Below are 18,533 nucleotides of genomic sequence, written 5' to 3'. Positions count from 1 at the left end.
TGACTTACATTTACAAAACAGTTCATGTTTTTTTCCTTAAGACAGTAATTTCAATAGGCACTTCACTCTTTTCAGTTTCTTCTAAGTACCTTTGAACCCACCACAGTTTGTCAATCTAGAATACAAAAACTTTTCTTTGTACCCTTAAGTCATTAGGTGTACAATTTCCTCTTCTCTGAAACAGCCTTTCCAGTAGAGTGAAGATCATCCAAGTTTGGCCAAACCTGCACTTTTAAAAATAGACATGCAACAGGCATACTCACACTGGGATTAAACAAAACAAGCACAAACATTCAAGAATGAGAAAAATAAAAGGATCTCTAAAATTTCTTATGCATTTAACATATAACATTTGGGCAAGCACAAAAAGCTAGTTTTTAGGGTTCAAATGGGAATATGCTTAAAGGCATGTTGCAGATTTTAATTGAAACTGGATTGCCAAAGAAGCTTATCAAATATAAGAGCCCAAAGCAGAAAATACTTGATTACATTATTCTATATTTACTACTAATTTTTAAGCTGTGAGATAAATTGCAGGGAACACAATCTAAAGTAAGATGTAGGTGAAAAAAAGATTCACCCTAAAGCTGTACAATTAGAAGGTTTGACCAATAATTCAAAAGAATTTCCTGTTCAAGTTGAAAAAGGAAGATGAGAAATTAGGATACACAGCCATGAAAAGTTCAAAAGTAAGGTCAATGGCAAGGTTTAGAAGCTGTATTTAGCTGAACATCAAACCTTGCTTAGCCTCTCAAGTCTGTAAGTACTTTCCAAAGAGAAACAAAATCCTAAAATCTTCTCCTTCTTATACTACACCAGTAAACAAAGACATATGCCAGGTACAGGTGCACAGTGCAAGCATCTGCAGCGATTTGAAGATGATAGTGCACATCAATAATGTATTTAAGACCCAAGCCAGAGAGAAATCAATGGCCTAGATGCAATTCTGAGAGCAGATTGCAACAGCTATGCTCCATCTTTGTGTTACAGAGGGGTCTCACATAAAGCATATTAAAGGCAGTGTCTCACTGTTAAGGGCTCATGCAAAAATGCAAAAATAATTCTAGCTTGTATGTGGTACCAAGATTCTGAGAAGGCAGCTCAGTAGCTGGCATCTATGTCTGCATCTCAACATTTTAGCGACAGGTAACAGAACAGCCATATTCTAGAAGGAGAAAACCTAAACAATTTTACTGTATTTTGCAGTCATTGTCAAGTTTGCAAGAAAAAAAATAATTTTCAGTCTCAACCCATTTATCATTGTTTTAAAATAATGTCAAGGAGCTCTCAAACTCTTCAGCCATACGTCATCTGTGTCCTACAGAGGATTCAGGTGGCAAAAAGCAAAGCAAACAAAAAACAAATAGACAACTATTTTTTGGAACCTGAAAGACTCTGGAAATAACACTATATATCAACAAATGAAAGCTTCAGGGATGTTACTGTAAAAAAAGCCAACAAAACCAAAACCAACACTCAAACAACCCTTTATTAACTGAAAAAAAATCCTCTTTGAAGCTGCATGTATTTCACACTGCTTCACCTAGAAATGCACCTGGGATTTTCAGGTTTTTTCTCTACCTCTTCATTCCCAGGATTCAAATCCTGATTAGTGTGGGATCATTGCTATTCAGCTACTTTGGTCTCTTTCTTTGGTCAGAAGCAGGGCCAGTGTCACCCCTGGCCACTCAGTACTGCTCACTTTAGAGCATCAGCTCATCCCCAGCAGCCTCCAGCCCCTTAGCCACAAAGTACAAATCAGCCATGATGACCGAGTGTGCTCTAGCCCTTCATTTACTCTCTTCCCTTATTCTCCCTGTGTGGCATAAGCCACTCACATGTGGATATTGAACAATACTGCAACATGTCAGCAGCTACCCCAGCTCATGCACACACCACCGAGGGGCTGTCACCCTCCAGGGTGTTTCCATCGAGTGCCTCAGTGCACTGAGGGTGCTGCTTTTCAAAGCTCACTCACAGATGCATATCCTAGACTAGAAAATAGTCCTGATATGCTCCACCTTCGTGTGAATTTCCATGTTTCTTTAGCTGCCATGCTCTCTTGGATTATACCAGCAACCTGAAATAACTACGATGGTACAAAGCTGGTACTTCAGACTCATCCCTAAAATGTCACCACTCCCCACACAAAAAGCAAGCCTAATTAAAAAACTGATTTAAAAATCAATGTAGTATTGAGCTACTAAATATCCTCTAACCATATTTTTTTCAGAGAAAAAGTAGAAAAAGACCACGGAAGTCAGCATATTGCTGAAAGTCACATGCTATTTGGTTCTCTCAAATATTCGTCTCTTCCTTTCTCAAAAGATATATTCTTAAAATAATTCAGCCCTTTTGTTACACATGACATGTAATCTAATGCCTCTCTGTGGCAAACCAAATAATGCATTCAGGCTAACACATGCATATCTGCTGCAGAAATCTCAAGACCTTTCCATTAGAAGAACCCCAGAGACGTTCCAGCCTCTGGAGCTGGGATATCACATCCCCTGGAACGCTTACCAGCCTCTAGTCTGTTTTTACTGACAATTTCCCTTCTGCCCAGGTTAGCTGTCTGGGCTGCTAAATGAGATCACTAGCTCAGCTGCCTTCTTACAGCTTTAGTATTGTCTGTAAGGCAATAAGACTGCAAAGATAAAAATATGGATCTAATTTCCAATCTCCTTTTGGTAAGGCCGTAATACTGTATGTATTACAGAGCAACAACCCTCCTAATGCTGGGTTAAACTGAAAACCAAACAAGAACCCTTCCACTCAAACTCCACAGCTTGATCTCTTCCAAAAATAACATCAGAATTCTGTTACTGTACAAGACCACAATAGGAAGTTTTACATTACCAAGCAAGAGAAAGAAAACCAGTTCAAAAACAGAAACCTGCTCTTAGCAACAGGACAATCCTTCTATGGGGGCTTTGAAAAGCTCTTCCATACTCCCATCAACTAAACAGAAGGGTTTTCCTATTTCTACAGTGTGGCTGCATCACTTCATCCACTATTTACAGCTTCTGGATGCTGGAATTGTAAGATTCATTGAGGTGCTATTAAAGAAGCCCCAAAAGTGGGGTTTGGAAAGGACAGGTGCAACACAACACAAAGCTCAGCCAGTCACTTGCTCTTGTGACAGTTCACATGTAAGATGTTTTGGGGATATTCAAACTGCACTAAGAACTCTGTAAATATTCTAAGCTATTTCTAAATCTTAAGAGTAAACATTGTCCCTATATAAACTGTAAATACTTATTTACTTACAGACATCTTGAGTTTAATTTAACAATTACCTTGACCTCCTGTTGCCAATTACAATGGTAATAATTATGCAATTAATATTTCTCTCACTCCTTTTTCAGAAAATAAAATTACCTGAGCTAAAATTCCAGAAAAAGGAACAATTCTTCAAGCGACTTTCAACACAGAACATCCACAAACAATTCCCCTTCCCCTTCCGGTAATTCACTTACATTACACAAGCAGAGAGCTTCAATAAACTTCCCAGTTTACTCTTTATCTTGCTGTAAAAAAATCTTAGAAAACTCCAACTCTGTTGTCTCTGACTGTGGTAAGATAGGACAAGGCTGTGGGCAGCCTAGACCTAAATAAGCTACAGATGTGCCCCTAAACAAGAGAGGTAAGCAACTTCATTAGAGAGTGAAGCAGAGCATGAGGACGTGTATGACTAATTAGAAAAGGCACCTGTGGATAGTTTACTGACCAACGGTAATGTTAGAAGGAACACCTGTTATGCATATGAAGAAAGAGTCTAAAGAGGTGCACCAGGAGATAATAAATTGCTGATGCCTACCACCACTTTGTGTGTCAGCGCTGAGTCCACCGTCATCTGACAGAAATAGAGACAGTTCTGTTAGCACTGTCCTGCTTTTGGAGTTTGGCTTCTACTACAGCTCCCCAAATGGGTCTCCTCCCCACACATTGGAAGGCTGATAAACACAACTGCATTGTGACAAAGATGGAGGGAAGGGTGTTAGATGGGCAGACAAAAAGGACTTGATTGAATAAAACACAGAGGAAAAACATGTCTCATACAATGAAGTAATTTTTCTTAATGTTTTAAATAAATGCTGCTTTTCATTCCTCCCAAACCGCATTTATAGTATAATTATATGATTGCTGGGGGCGTCATATAGCAGAATTATAGGGTATCTCTTCCACATTTAGTTTGTGAAAGAGTCTCTCCACTTCCCTTCATATCTCTCTAACCACCGACAAGGATACTCTCAAGGCATTCTATAATTCAATTACAGCTATCCTCTGAGAAACATATAATTTCATAGAAAGATTTAAGCCATCATGTATCCCTTTTTTTTGCCTGTTATGAAAGCATTTGTCTAAAGTCTGGTATTAAATTTAAATAGGTCTGAAACAACCTTAACCCAATAGTTTTCAAGTGTGCCATTTGACAGTTGTCAGGCTGGCACAACCCCCCGAGCTCCCTTTTAAACTCAAGTGCTACATGGGCTAAGAATGTGTTGTACAGGGAGTGTATGACAGGTTGTGTGCTGTGTGTAAATATACAGATGATATATGTCTCCACCTCAGTTTCTATGCAGCTAAATTGTACGTAAACAGACACACACATTCAAGGGTAGTTCAACTGTAACATCACATTCTTAGCTGCTGCACTGGATGTCATCTGCTAATTAGAACGCAAAACACAAATGTCTGAGCTAATTAGTAAACAGCATTATAGTATCAAAAATGCTTCCCTGTCATACAGATTTTTCCAGGCGCAGAAATACTGGTTTGTAACAAATCAAACAAAGCCTTACATATGTTTTTTTTTTTCTCCTAAAGGAGTGATAGCATGGCAATGGCAGCGAAAAACTAAAGAAATACTGGATGGCCAATTCCCACTCAGCTCGATTTCTCAGACTCTTCACAGCAAAGGAAAGCCTAATGAGTGCAAGTAACTACCTCAAACAAGATACAGATGGCCTGATTTTGAATTCTAACAGAAGAGCCACAACTTTGCAAATAATAGGTCTGTGATCACTGCACAACTCAACCGAAGATGTAGGTGGAAAATGGATTTAGATTTGCAAATCTTTAACCAAAATTCATTTCCATTATTTATACTTAGCTCTATCATTAAAATAAAATTAATTTTCTTGTAGCTTCTATTTTAAATCCACTGTAGGGATTTCAAAAAATTAATTCATTTCCATAACATTTATTTTATTGCTTAAAGATTTTAATCTAGTCCTATCTTTCTGAAAATCAATATTTATTATATAACATATATTTCCTATTATCCTGGGCAGAACAAACGATTATAAGAGGAATGCAAAATTTGAAACTTGATCTTCAGCTTGATCAAATATAATCACATGGAACACTGAGTAAATTGTAAAGAAAAATAATGCAAGTATCTCATAAATGCACACAATCATGAGAGGAAGAAAGAAAAGTAAGAAATCTGCTCACAGTTCTGAAATGCTTTAAAACCAATGAGTTTAATCTCCTGACTAGAAACAGAGGAGTTTGCTTACCGTGGTGTAAGTAGGGTTTTTCAGTTTCAGAGAATGCTCATCATAGGCATCTGAATTGTTTTTACAAGGCTACCAGCAGCAGCTTTTCCAAATGCCTGAGCTCAAAGAGAGACTAGCTTTGTTTTTGGTATATTCATCAGGAACTTTACTATCTTGAGGCAGTTAGACATGTCTAAAAAACCAGAGATGTGGAAGGAACAATGCTTGTTGTAGCCAAGTCGTGGAACAGAACAATGAACCTAGCGCCAAATTCCAAACCCAGGGAAATAACATTGAGCCCTCCTGACAACATACTCTTGGTCGAGTCCTTTCTGATCTAGGATTTTGTATTTATTTTAACCATGAGGCTGGAAAGCAAGAATTTTCGCTGTTAATACATACTACTTTGTTTACACACAACAAAAAATACCTTTGTGTATTTAAGTCATCACTTGTGATTTTTCACATGTCACCTGAAATGGATTCTGAAAGCATCCCTGGAGCATAGAACTCCAGCTATGCCGTGCAAGGAAAACAGACCCTGTACATTTCCAAGTCAACTTTACTTGAATTTATTTTAGTGTTTTTGAAATTTGCAGCCTCAAAGCAATCTCTGACTCATCTCTTTCTTCAGCAAAATCAAAACAAGCCATCAGAATAATTCAACTGCACCATGGCAGTTATTTTCTATTTCCTAGTATTTCAAGCATGACTGGATGGCAGCCAGTGCCAAATGCTGATTTTTGCAAGGATAACCACAAGCTACCTAGGGAAGGGAAGAAAGTTGCCTGTTGACATATCATATTTCATCTATCATAATTTGTCAGCTAAACCCAAGAAGGGTTTCTAAAAAGAGAATCTAGACAGCACTTCAAGAATTTTATTCTTCAGATAATGCTCACAATTGACAAAAAAATGGGTCTTTAAACTCTTTCAGGTTCCTAATGAAATTTAGCAGATATCCTGAGCTATTTCACAATTATTTTTACATGAGGAAATTTTCTGGATCAAGCAGTTCTAAAATGGTGTTATCAATGACGGTGCATAACACTAAATTGAGACTTAAAAATACAGCTGAATTTAATTACCTTCATTTTGCAAAGCAGATTGAAGTAACATAATTTTCACCACACAATCTGATTGTTCTGTAGCAACAATCTAAATATTAAACACATTTTAAAAAAGAAGTTATTTGTGCAAATTCAACAATTACAGCATCCAAGATAAATAAAAAATTGTGACCTAAATCAAAATAATTTCAACAGGAATGCACCTGAAATCCATGATTCCAACTTAAAGAGAACTAAACCTATGCCAAACAAGAAAGCAAATATCTGCAAATTTCAGTTTATATGGACCAACAGACACCTCAGAAGCTTGTAGTCATAAAGCTTCACATAAGCAAAACAAGTGTAAACCATGGCACAGGCTATCTGCAATGCCCAGCTAATGATGCACTAATGATTCTCAAAAAGGGATCAAGAGGCTTTATGGAAAAATGAGAAAAAGTCAGTATTATACTTAGAATATTAAGTATATACCTACAGACCAAGACTGCTGCCAATATTTTATACTCTACTTAAAATGGATGGCTGTTGTTCACTGGAAAATTTTGGTGGTATGCAGGAATAATCCATTTTGGTATCACTTTCCACCAATTTTAAACCAATATGGTCATCATACAATAATCTGAACTGTAGTTTAAACTGCATAAAAATAATGCCTACTTCTGTAATGAAGGTTGTCCTACTCGGTTTAACTGGAAATACATTTTCATTTGACTTCTTTCATTTAAGAAAAGCTGTGCCGTAGCCACCTCTCTAGCTTGGGGCTTGAACAGCTTGTTCAGCTCTGCTCAGTCATTAACTGCCCGTGTGACCTTGCACAAACCACTCTGCAATGTGCAAGGCTGAGATGATAGCACTTCCCTGCATTGTAAGAGTATTTGGTGAATAAGTATGTTAAGGAGTGCAAATGGTAGGGAAAGCACAATTGTAACAACTTGGCAGAGAGAGAGACATTTGTCTCCACTTACTCCACAATCCATTGTCAAATTCAGGTGGGGCAGAAATAGGCAGAAGATTAGTGAGAATGACTCATTTTCTTGTATTTTCAGGTGCCTTATAGCCATAGCAACTAGTTTAATTTTGTTAAGATAGAGATTGTGTTGATTCCTTTGTAGAAATCAAATTGTTGGTGCCTTGAAACCTGACAAAACCAAATAGTTAAAAGGGAAGCAGACTATTCCAGTTGGATCTCGGCTTCCCACTCCTTCAGTTTTTCAACCTTACAAAGTGCCTTTTCTGGTCTCAGTGTTTCTGGGACTTGTTTATTTAGTCCAGATTCAGCAGCTCTGTCACTTGTAGCTGGAACTGCCTACAGAAAAACCAACACAAAACAACCCCCAGATTTTGCCTAGAATCAGAAGGCAAGTAGCACTAACACAGGAATCATGAGTTATCTTTGCAAATGGTCAGAGCTTGGCAGCCAGCAAACACAGCAGACCTACTGACTAATTCCCATGTGATATAGGAGAGTTCAAAAAAACCCCAGCCAAACAAACCAAAAAACCCCAAACCAAACAAACTAGAGCTCCTGATCTACCACCCAGTGATAGAAAATAAGCAGTAATATCTGAGATTTTTCTGGGAAAGGGAACCATCTCTGCATTCCTGGAGATGGGTTTGTTTTCAGTTTGTGATGACAATGGACACCAGAGGATTCTCTCATTAATCTGCCTCCAGCTGTGGTGCTGGAGAGCACTTGACACATACAACCAAACTTAGCATTTAATTTCCTTTCACCTACATGGCAGGGTCAGAGAAGTGCTGGGTATTTTCCCTGCACTTCAGTACTCCAGCTTATGTGCCTCACTGAAGCTAATTGGGAATTCTAGTGGGTGACCACTTACTCAGCACCTTACAGAGGCCACACTCATCTCTCTGAATATGAATGCAGTGAGTTTCAGGACAGAAATCATCCTTAAAGATAAAAATGTATCTGAGAATGATGTAGAAGATGTCAAAATCATGCCTCAGATTTGCTCCTGGCCCCCATGACATGGAGAAAGGTTAGCTTGGATATTGTTGGCAAGCTGCCTGAACTCCAGTGTTAAGTGTAAGGACTCAATCTCTTGCTGTTGCCAGAAAGAGCCCTAGGCTAAGACAGACAGCCAACTGGGATGGAGGGATGAGATTACCACAATGAGAAAAAAAAAAAAGAAAGAGTAATGGGATAAATAATAACACTGCAAGCCTTTAAAGACAAAGATTGCTGGAAAGAAAATACCACATCAGATTTGTTTCTAATAAGAAAGTGAGATTATGCCAGGAAGCCCTGAAGAGAAAAACTACTAAATCTTCGTGACACTGATCCTTGGAACATAGTGGAATAATACATTTTAATACTGTGTTGAATTTTAACAAACAGCAAAGGTCTTATTAAAATGTTAAGCAAAGAAACAAAAAATTATCAAGATTTTACAAGTCTGTGAATTCCTTGTAACTGTGAATACAAAAGGGAAATAAAATGCATTTACCTTGCTACATTTTTATCGGTGTAGCAGAAAGTATCCTGACAGTTAATGAATAATCAACAAAAAGCATAAACATGCTTAGATTATTGTTGTGACAATTCATATCTAGTGGTAAGCTAAACAAAACAGAAATCCTCTACTTACTATGCATAAAATGTCTTCAAAAGATTAAAATGATGGCTTTGTTTTTGTACAAATTCAAATCTTTTTCAAGGGAAAATCCCTTACATGTTATAGATCTTCTGTGAATATCATAATTTGGCATCTCCCCAGCGGGACAAAAAAATAAAATAAGAAGTGTATGATATTCCTTCTAAAATTCCTCATATTAAGCTTTCCTACAGCTTCCAGGTACAGTCAAAAGCTAAGTAAAAGTTGAAACTTTTCTATAGCTGGCATGTTGCTAACACAGTATTCCAAGGATGTTAGTGGCTGCTGTGCCAAGTCCTGTTTACAAACCTTCAGCTTCCCAGTGACTCAAAAGAAGAAAACAGCTCATTCAAAGTGTGTAATATTTGCAAAGAGATATAGAATATTTTCCCATAAAATAAATCACTAACTTACCTAATTAGGTTGAAAGACCTGGCATAGGCTTTTAATGAACTGAATCAAAACCACTTAGCAAACAAAAATTACTCAGTCACGAGATCTGAACTGTGCTTTTGCTCCATGATAACTAGAAATCTCAGTAGTATTGTGTATGGTTTGCAATATCTACATATATTTTTATTGTGGTGCCACGATAAAAATGAGAAAAACTTTGCAATTTACCTTCTGGTAAGTAGGTGGTCTTTGAACAAGACTACAAAGTAATCTTCAAATAAAATGAACAACAAGGAAGCATGCCTGAAAATGGTAGATCAATTGCTTTCATTTAACACATACCAGTATTTTTTCAAAGATTCATTTGTTTTTGACAATTAGCTGATGATAAAAGAACCTTCCAAATTTCCAGGGGTAAATATAAGACTAAAAATCTCAAAGGGAGTTCAGTAAACATTCCTGTTGTCCCCCCAACAATCCTCATTTGATTGAAAATTGTGACAAGCCCTGCTGTGTCTGGTCTGTGGCTATGCTGGCACACTCTAAGAGAAACAAAACTTTCCACACCTGACAACTCTTTTCCACAACCCCAGAGGCTGATCATGTCAACGTGTGATAGTTAAGTGAATCTAGGCAGAAGGAAACTGTAACCTGTTTCCATATGACAGAGCAAATAAACACAAAACTGTCCCGCTTAGAATCTAGAAGCAAAAAAGTAAGATGAAAATGTAGAAATTAATCAGATAAGAACTTTGATCAAGCTGTTAAGACATTGCTTTTACCATTCTAGCAAGTATTTATGGAAGTCCAAGACAAAGCTGCATATACAAAAAAGTATAACTCCAGCTTTTAAATTTAAAGGAGTAAAGGGAAGAAGAACTGGGTAGAATTTTGGTTGCAAAAACAATCAATCTTGACTTTTCAATTACTTTGGGAATGCTCAGCTGTTTAATAAGCAAACTACTATGTATTACCCCTTCATAGCAGCAACAGAATTGGCTGGCTGTAGCCTGGCTGGGGGATTGATTTTTCATTAATCCATTCCACTTAGTAACACACAAACACTGTTGGCCTTGTAAACTTTCCTTCAACCTTTTTCTGACTCCTCAGACACATCAAACTGAGACTCAGGCCCCTATCAGAGTATTTCTTGAAATTATAACCATAGCCTTCACCAACAGGGTTGTCTTTGAGCCCATTTCTATCCTTGGTCTGCATTTACTTCCTCTTATTTTTAAGTTTTTGAACAAATGTTTGACATTCGCAGACTGCACAGTAGTCAGAAGATGAGTAATTCCTAATTCTTGCATTCTTAGGCAACTGCCTCAGTCAGAGGAATAGAGCCAGGCTGAGATATATAACCTTATCAACAAATGCTGCTTTCCATCATAATTTTCACACTGATCTTAATGCACATACATTCCTACATCACGGAAAATACCTACAATCCTTCTCCCCAAATAACAGCCATGTTACATTTTAAATGCAGTGTTTTGATGAAAGCACACATAGTGGTAGCTCCTTTACAAAAGCACAACTAATTCAGTGCACTCAGTATGTATAAAATTTTCTAACTGCTAAGGCCACCTGGAAAAAGACAACAAGGACTTTGAGCTCTAGCCCAGAGCTCAAATTTAACTCAGGTGCCTGGTATGAGCTAAAGGATAGAAAAGAAATGAGACTGGGATTTACATGACCTTTCTTTCATTCACAGCACTGCTGTTTAATCAAAGTCAAGACACTGACTGAACGGTTTTATCCAAATTCTTAACTTTCGGTGAACAAATGGACTCTAATTTGAAGCATAGGCATCAATGGGACCTAGAAGGGTGTTAATCTGATTCTAATGAAGAGAATCTCTAAGGTTAAGTTCCTGTGCAGAGGTCTGTACACAGCACTAGTGACAGGTGAGTGCAGCAAACAGGACCTGTCCTGCCTCCCGTGTGGCTCATCTGCAGTCAAAGGCCAGTCCGGGGACAGAGTGGCCAAAGCCACAGCCTGGCCAGGGCAGCAATCTCCCCACAGGAATGCAGGGACAGCACTGGTACGGAGCAGCAGCTGCCAGCCTCCTTACATCTGCACTGTGATTAGGACAGAGGATTTAGATATTTGGATTTAGATATTTCAGATATTTATGGATTTTGATATTTGCAAGAAATGCTCCAATGCAAATGACTAGCAATATATTTAGTATTGGTTATTTTTAAAGAAAATCACTAACTGTATTTAGGTTTTAGGGAATAAGAAAGAATCCTACAGATAAACAACCATGTAGCCAGAGGATGTTGGTTTATAAGCTAACTGAAACACCTACCTCAGACATTAAGCTAGCTTGTCACTAATAAAAAAAACAACACACTCTACAGAAAAGTTGTCAAAAATTTGCAGAACAATTCCCAGCACCATTTTTAACATAGAAATCAAGCAATAATTGAAAGAAAAATAAAGGAAATAATTAAAACTAAATGAAAACAATACAAAACTAAAGAAGTTTTGTTTGTAAAGGGCCTCCTGGAGGTCCAACACCCTGCAAAAAGCAAGCATAACTTCAGTAGTAGACAAGGTTCCTCACAGCCTAATTTGGTCAAATTTTGGCATTCCTAGGATCCCACAACTTCTCCAGGCAATGCATTCCCAGGCCCATACCAACTCTCATCACTAAGAATTCACTGTCCTGTTTTGCTAAGCAGCATTGCCCTGTATTCCCTCTTTGCTGCCTGTTGCACCCCTGAGCGCAGCCTGGCTCCTGCAGCCCCACCAGCCATGGACATGCAGGAGGCTTAAGAGCAGCTGAAGGATGAACTCAGCCCTTCCAGCTGTCCTCTCCTGCAAGGTCACCTCCTCCCCAGCCACCATTCAGCACACTGAGGCACTTAGAGTGAGGAAGACTTTGTGTGGGAGAGTTTCAAAACCATTTGGGATTGACTTCACACTGCTCCCACTACTAAGCTAACATCAAATGCTTATGCAAATTTCAGCCTACCAGCCTGCTAGCTGAAAATACTATTAATAATTAAACTGACCAAAAAATACTTTTTTTTTTTCCTGCTTCCTATGATGGAAGTCCCATCTGTTGTCTGTTAACCCTTAGTTTGTAAGCAAAAATGGCTGAAGCTCTTCCTGTTCTGTGATTCCTGCCAGGCTGAGTATTTATTGCCCATCTGAATGATTTTCTTTCAGTTCTTACTGGGAGTGAAAAAATGTCTGTAAAGTATTTTTATTTGTCCTTAATGCACTATGTTGTCAAAAAGTCTGAGAAATTATCCTTTTTCTTAGAAAAAAGGTCAAAATCATGCACATATCAGAGAATTCTTGCACCTAACAGATTTATGCCTAATAGGAGTTACACACAAGGTGTGTATTTGTAGGTTTATATACAGGTACAAGTAATTTCACATGCATTTCATTGATGAGATACCTTCTCTCTCCTCCCAGATGATACCTTCAGACTATTCATCTTTTTCTACAAAAACATGAAAGATATTAATAACATAAATCAAACTGTGTAAAACAGAAACTTACTCTTTAAAAGGACTGACTCATCTTGTAGTCAAATCCAGCTAAAATATCTCAGGTTGCCTCTTCTAGAAGCAGAAGAAACAGTACATAAAAATGATTATTTTCAGTAACCAGTAGCACTGCCCTGGTGTTAGACACTTCTTTCCCAAACCAGGAAGGGTCCTGCTGGACCCAAAGAGAATCCCACAGGCCCAACCAGTCTGAATCATTTTCTGACTTTACCAGTGAAGCTTAGAGCATGGACTTTAAAAACCTCTTCTTTACTGACTGACATTTTAGCTACATTTCAACACATACTTAAAATTACTGATCAAAATTTGATTATTTTTAATAAAGCTACCGACTACTATTTTTAAGGTTAAGAAAATATTTAATACTTGAAAATAGCAAAACAGCATTTAGTAACTGGGAAAACCAGCAGGAAGTCCTGAAGAACTTATTTCACCATGTCTATAAAAAGCTGTGTATAGTACAAGTGTAAACTGCATCCTAAGAGCTGTTGTACATGCACTGTATAATGAAGAAAATAGTTTTTTTACTGCAGTATGATAAATATACACCCAGTAGTAAGATCAACTACCATTCACCCTTCCACAATGTCTTCAATTCTTATTTGCATTTGGGCTTGGAAAACACTATCTTTATTTTGTATTTCCATTAAGTTTTTTTTTTGGGGGGGAGGGGGGTGTCTGGCAGATTTGGACAAAATTGGTCCAAAAAATAGTAATCCACTGCTACAAATGCATCAGTGCTTAAAAGCAATATGCTTAATAACTGACATTGATTAGAAGCTCTAAATGTTCCTGCTGGGATTTAGACACGTGACAAAATGCCTCCCCTCGAAAACACACTGGCTGATGAAGGAGTCAGAACAAGATGATGTGTTCAAGGCAACGTTTCTTTGAGTTTTAGCAGAAGAGGAGTTCCCATTCACATCTTATGCCACTTCTAACTGAAATATATTCAAAGAACTTCTTTGCTCCATTTCTCACCATCAATCTGGCAAGTTGAACAGTAAACCCCACAGTACCATATGGTAGAAGACAGCTGAGAGATAAACGTGTTGTGTAATGTCAATCCTAATGAGTGATAGAAATAAAACTCAAAGAGCTAAATATCTGGCTTAAGCATCAAAAAGCATCAAAAATTCACAGTTAAGGATAAGAACCCATTGTGCAGCCAGTGCCAAATATTTCCAAACTGTAATTTTGTACCTTACAGATGTGTGGTACCACTTTTGTTCCCAGCAGCAGCCTGACTAAAAAATATGCATTCTCCCAAACTTTCAATGAAGAGCTCAGCAATGCTGTGAGCTGTGCCTAATTGCTCAATGCGGCTGGAAGAGAAAGGGAATGTGAACACGTGCTTTTATCTTTCTCCATGTGAGTGCAGAGATGAATGGAAGAGAGAAGTAGAACCCATTTTCACACTAATTCAGTACAGCTTATTGCATACATAAAAATTTACCTTGAAAAAGCAGATAGCAGGAAACACTTAGCATTTGAGGAAATGGAAGTTTTAAGATGTCTCAAGTCTTTTAGCTGTAGTTTTGCTCAACATCAAATACACCACTGACAATCCCAGACACAGATTGAGTCCTAGAACCACAGCAAGCAAATCTGTTCACCCTCCTCCTCCCCCCACCTCTTTAAAAATATTCTTGTAGTTCTAAATGATAAGAAAATCGGATATGGCAATGCCTTTAAAGTTCTGATTTTTAAAATTTTTTCCTAGCCTCCTCCTTCTTTCAGAATACATTTTAAAACTGGAGAAAATTAAGTCTCCACCAAGAGTGGCTGTTATTGAAACCCATCTGTATGGGCCTAGGGCTATAAAAGCATCACAAACTGGCACATCATTGGGCAGGAAAAAAGGTACAGAATATTCTACAGAAAAGAATTTCTCTTGCAATATAAACAGCAAGTATATACACGGGAACAAGTACTGAAGAAACCAAGCCTCCTGAACAGACCCCAAGCTTGTGGGGTGCATCACCTGCATTCTTCAAAGAAATCAATCCTGGCTTTGGATGGCACCTCCATTTAGTTGGCAACGATGAGAACTTCTGAAATCCATTCCCTTGCATCCCGAATCCTGCATTCAATTCTGGACCCTCACAACAAGAAAGACACTGAGATGCTGAAGCAGGTCCAGAGAGAGGCAGCGGAGCTGGGGAAGGGTCTGGAGCACAAGTCTGATGAGCAGCAGCTGGAGGTGTTTAGCCTGGAGAAGAAAAAGGCTCAGGAGCCACTTTACTGCTCTCTACAACTCCATCAAAGGATATTGGAGCCAGGTGACAGTTGGCCTCTTCTCACAAGCAACGAGCCATACAATGAGGAGAATCGGCTCCAGCTGTGCCAGGGGAGTCTCAGGCTGGGGATCAGGAAAAATTTCTTCACTGAAAGTGTGGTTAGGTATTGGAGCAGGCTCCCCAGTGAGGTGGCTGAATCACCATCCCTGGAAGTGTTCAACAAGCAAGCAGACTTCAAGATCTTGAAGGATCTTTTCCAACCTTAATGATTCTGTGATTGTCTCCTGCTGCCCTCTGCCCTGCAAACAAGCCCAACACTGCCCAAACTGGACTGCTTTTACAGACAGCTAAAACAAAAGATCTCTAGCTTTTCTCCCTGGACTATAGACAGGTATTTTATATAAGTTTTCACAACTAATAATACTTGTAATCTGGCACTTACCGTTTCTTTTTAGAAAAAAATCATAAAGCTTATGTTCAACAAATTCAACTGCCCCACATATTTGTCCTCTTGGCATATGTGTTACCTATTACTACATTGTTAGCCTCATTTTATTATTAAATACACAAAATGAAGACTAAGAATCCTTATCTGCTTTCCTTCCAGTGTTTGGTTCCACACCCTGGATTTCAGGAAGACTCATAGTGTGACTTCTCCCTATTTAAAGTATTCCAGTTATACTGCAAATGTGTTGGTCTACTTAGACTTGTATCACCCAAAAAAGAAAGCAGCCAACAGCACTAAGCTCCAAAAAATGTTATCAAACCTGAATTCTGAATGAAGGAGGAAAAAGGAAAAGGTAAAGAAGTACGGGGAACAGCTTTTCCACGTGTTCACTTGAAATACTTGAAGCTCAAAGTGCTTCCAACAGCATTAACTTTTCCTTAGATACATCGCTTACTTCAAAAGATTTTACAGACTCCTATTCTAGCAGGCACTGCCCACATGCAAAATAGAAGTTATTTGAGTCAAATGGTTTACAAATTAAGAATGAGGCAGGAGAGAACAGATGAATACAGCAAACAGATGGGAAAAGAAAAAGGGAACAAATAATGAGACAATCCTGGTTAAAAGGTGGTCTCGGAGCACAATCTGGAGTGACTGGTATAAAACATTCCACAGATACTATAAATGCAGAATTGTACAGAAGCACTTGAGGATAATGAACTTGGCAAACATTCATGGATAACCTTTTTGTGGAATAAATGGGACAAAGGTGATCCAAACAGTTCACTAGACAGAGACAAAGCTTGGCACAGCCAGATCTGGGCATGAGTTTTGTCCTCTTCTAGGCTACAAACAAGGAAGCAGGCCACAGAGATTCAAGAAGAGAAAAGTTAACCAGTTTATATTTGATAAGGCAGAGAAAGTGAGTTGGAAGAGATGTTGAAGTGACAAGCTAGAAATCTAGTTTTTACAGAACAATTTTCAGTGGTTATATAAGGAATGTGTTTAGGGAAGACTGGAGGCAATGGACACCATAGTCAAGAAGGACAGAACAAGATTAAGAGATTTAACTCTTCTGTCAGAGAAGGGATTTTTATCTGAAAATGTAATTACAAAAAGCCCATTCACTTTGCCAGTTTGGGTCAACCAGAAGTCATAGAAATAGGCCTGCTGCAGTGCTGAGCCTGGGTTATCAAACCCTGCCAGAATCCTTCAGGTAGAATGCAATAGCAGATAGAAACAAACCAACCAACCAAAACAGAACAAAAAGAAATGGCTGAGCTCCTACTGCCCAGAGAACAGCTGCACCAAGAGAAGTGGGCAAGGCAGCAGGGCTAGAAATTTAAGGAAAACAGTGAAAATTCATCAGTAAAGTAAGACGAGAGAAGATAAGCAAGAAAGGATTAGAGACAAGCAAATGATCCAGGAGATGTTTGAGTCAGGAAGTCCAACGGGAAATGATTTCAGGAACAGAACATGGCATGAAAATGTTAAAAGCATGCAAGGGCTTTCAGAGGATAAATGGCTTTTGTTCTGACCTTTTCTTTGGTATTATTTCCTAAGCAAAACAGAAGTCATCCAGCAACCCACCCCAGCTTCTGTCATAGGATCCTAACAAGCTACGAGAATGCTTGGTCACCAAAACTTACCTTTAAAAACCCCTTATGTCACAAAAAGTCCCTGAGGTCTTCACAACAAAATTTCTACCAATAATTCTCTACTTCTGAGAAATCGGTATTAGACTTGAGAAAAACAAGCTCCAGGGTATTTTTAATTAATATTTATGCTAAGGCACAAACATGAAAAATCAGCAATTGACAGGATATTGAGGCTCCAAAACACAATGGAATATGGGCTCCACTGGCCATATAAAGGAGGAGTTTAGCAGAAATTTCATACAGCAATCACAGCTACATAATTTAACCTTTACAGGTCGTTTTTACACAAGGAGAAATTCGGTAAGTGAAGAACATTATTACTATTTAAAATGTGAGGAGTGGATCTGTCTGTGTTTTAAGAGTTCTCTTTAAGACTGTGGAAAGCAAGTCATAGAATTATGAGAGAACTACATTGCTTGAACTGAGTTTTCTCAGATAACTACATGGAAGTAGATGAAGTTTCCTTTTCACTTTTTCAGAAAATAAAGTATAATTATTACTACTTTAAAAATAGGTAATTTTTTCATCTAAATATTCTTTTCAAGAATAGGAATTTAGAGAAAGTAAAGAATACCTAATGCAATACTCACTTAAAAATCTAATTGTCCAACGAATATGTCACAAGTGACTTGACTTTTAAAGGCAAGAAGATGCTGAACCTGATCCAAGTTTGTTAATTAACATCCTCCCTAGATAAATTCCTTTTTACTGTTGAACTTGATTACTAAACCTCTCTGCTTCAAGGCAACAGATGGCCTAAGTTCCCCCCAAAACCAAAAGTCCATAACTCTCCATACTACAACAATCTAAATTTAGTCAGATGCTTAAATATTAGTACTATTTTTAACTGAGTAATGAAATACCCGTGGAGAGATGAAATATTCACTCTTGAAATTTTCTGGACAGTTAAAAGTTCAGAAAATTATTTATACATTCCTCTTGTTTAGTGAATCCTTGATCCCTAGGAATATTTAAAAAAAAGCACCATATCCTTGACAGTAAATCTGAAGCCACTATGACAAGAATGGTGAATCACACCCTTCTGTCAAGACTGTCAGCTGAACACTGCATGTCA

General features: G+C 38.1%; 1 protein-coding gene across 6 annotated transcripts in view; it reads right to left on the bottom strand.

Moving 5' to 3' along the window:
* The window catches only part of TENM1 (teneurin transmembrane protein 1), a 452,127-nt gene that overhangs the window by 251,274 nt on the left and 182,320 nt on the right, over nucleotides 1-18,533 (bottom strand). Inside the window, exon 1 of one of the 6 annotated variants that reach the window (XM_085060420.1) lies at nucleotides 3,821-3,988. The exons of the other annotated variants lie outside the window; for them this stretch is intronic. The gene's annotated coding sequence lies outside the window, so the exon portion shown is untranslated. Of the gene's footprint in view, nucleotides 1-3,820; nucleotides 3,989-18,533 lie in introns of those variants that run through there. 6 annotated transcript variants of the gene reach the window in all.

This window comes from Lichenostomus cassidix, chromosome 4A (genome assembly GCF_008360975.1).
Source record: "Lichenostomus cassidix isolate B80296 chromosome 4A, HeHo_3.0, whole genome shotgun sequence".
NCBI lineage: Eukaryota > Metazoa > Chordata > Aves > Passeriformes > Meliphagidae > Lichenostomus > Lichenostomus cassidix.
The sequence above is the reverse complement of the archived record's forward strand: the minus strand, read 5'-3'. Positions and strand labels throughout refer to the sequence as shown.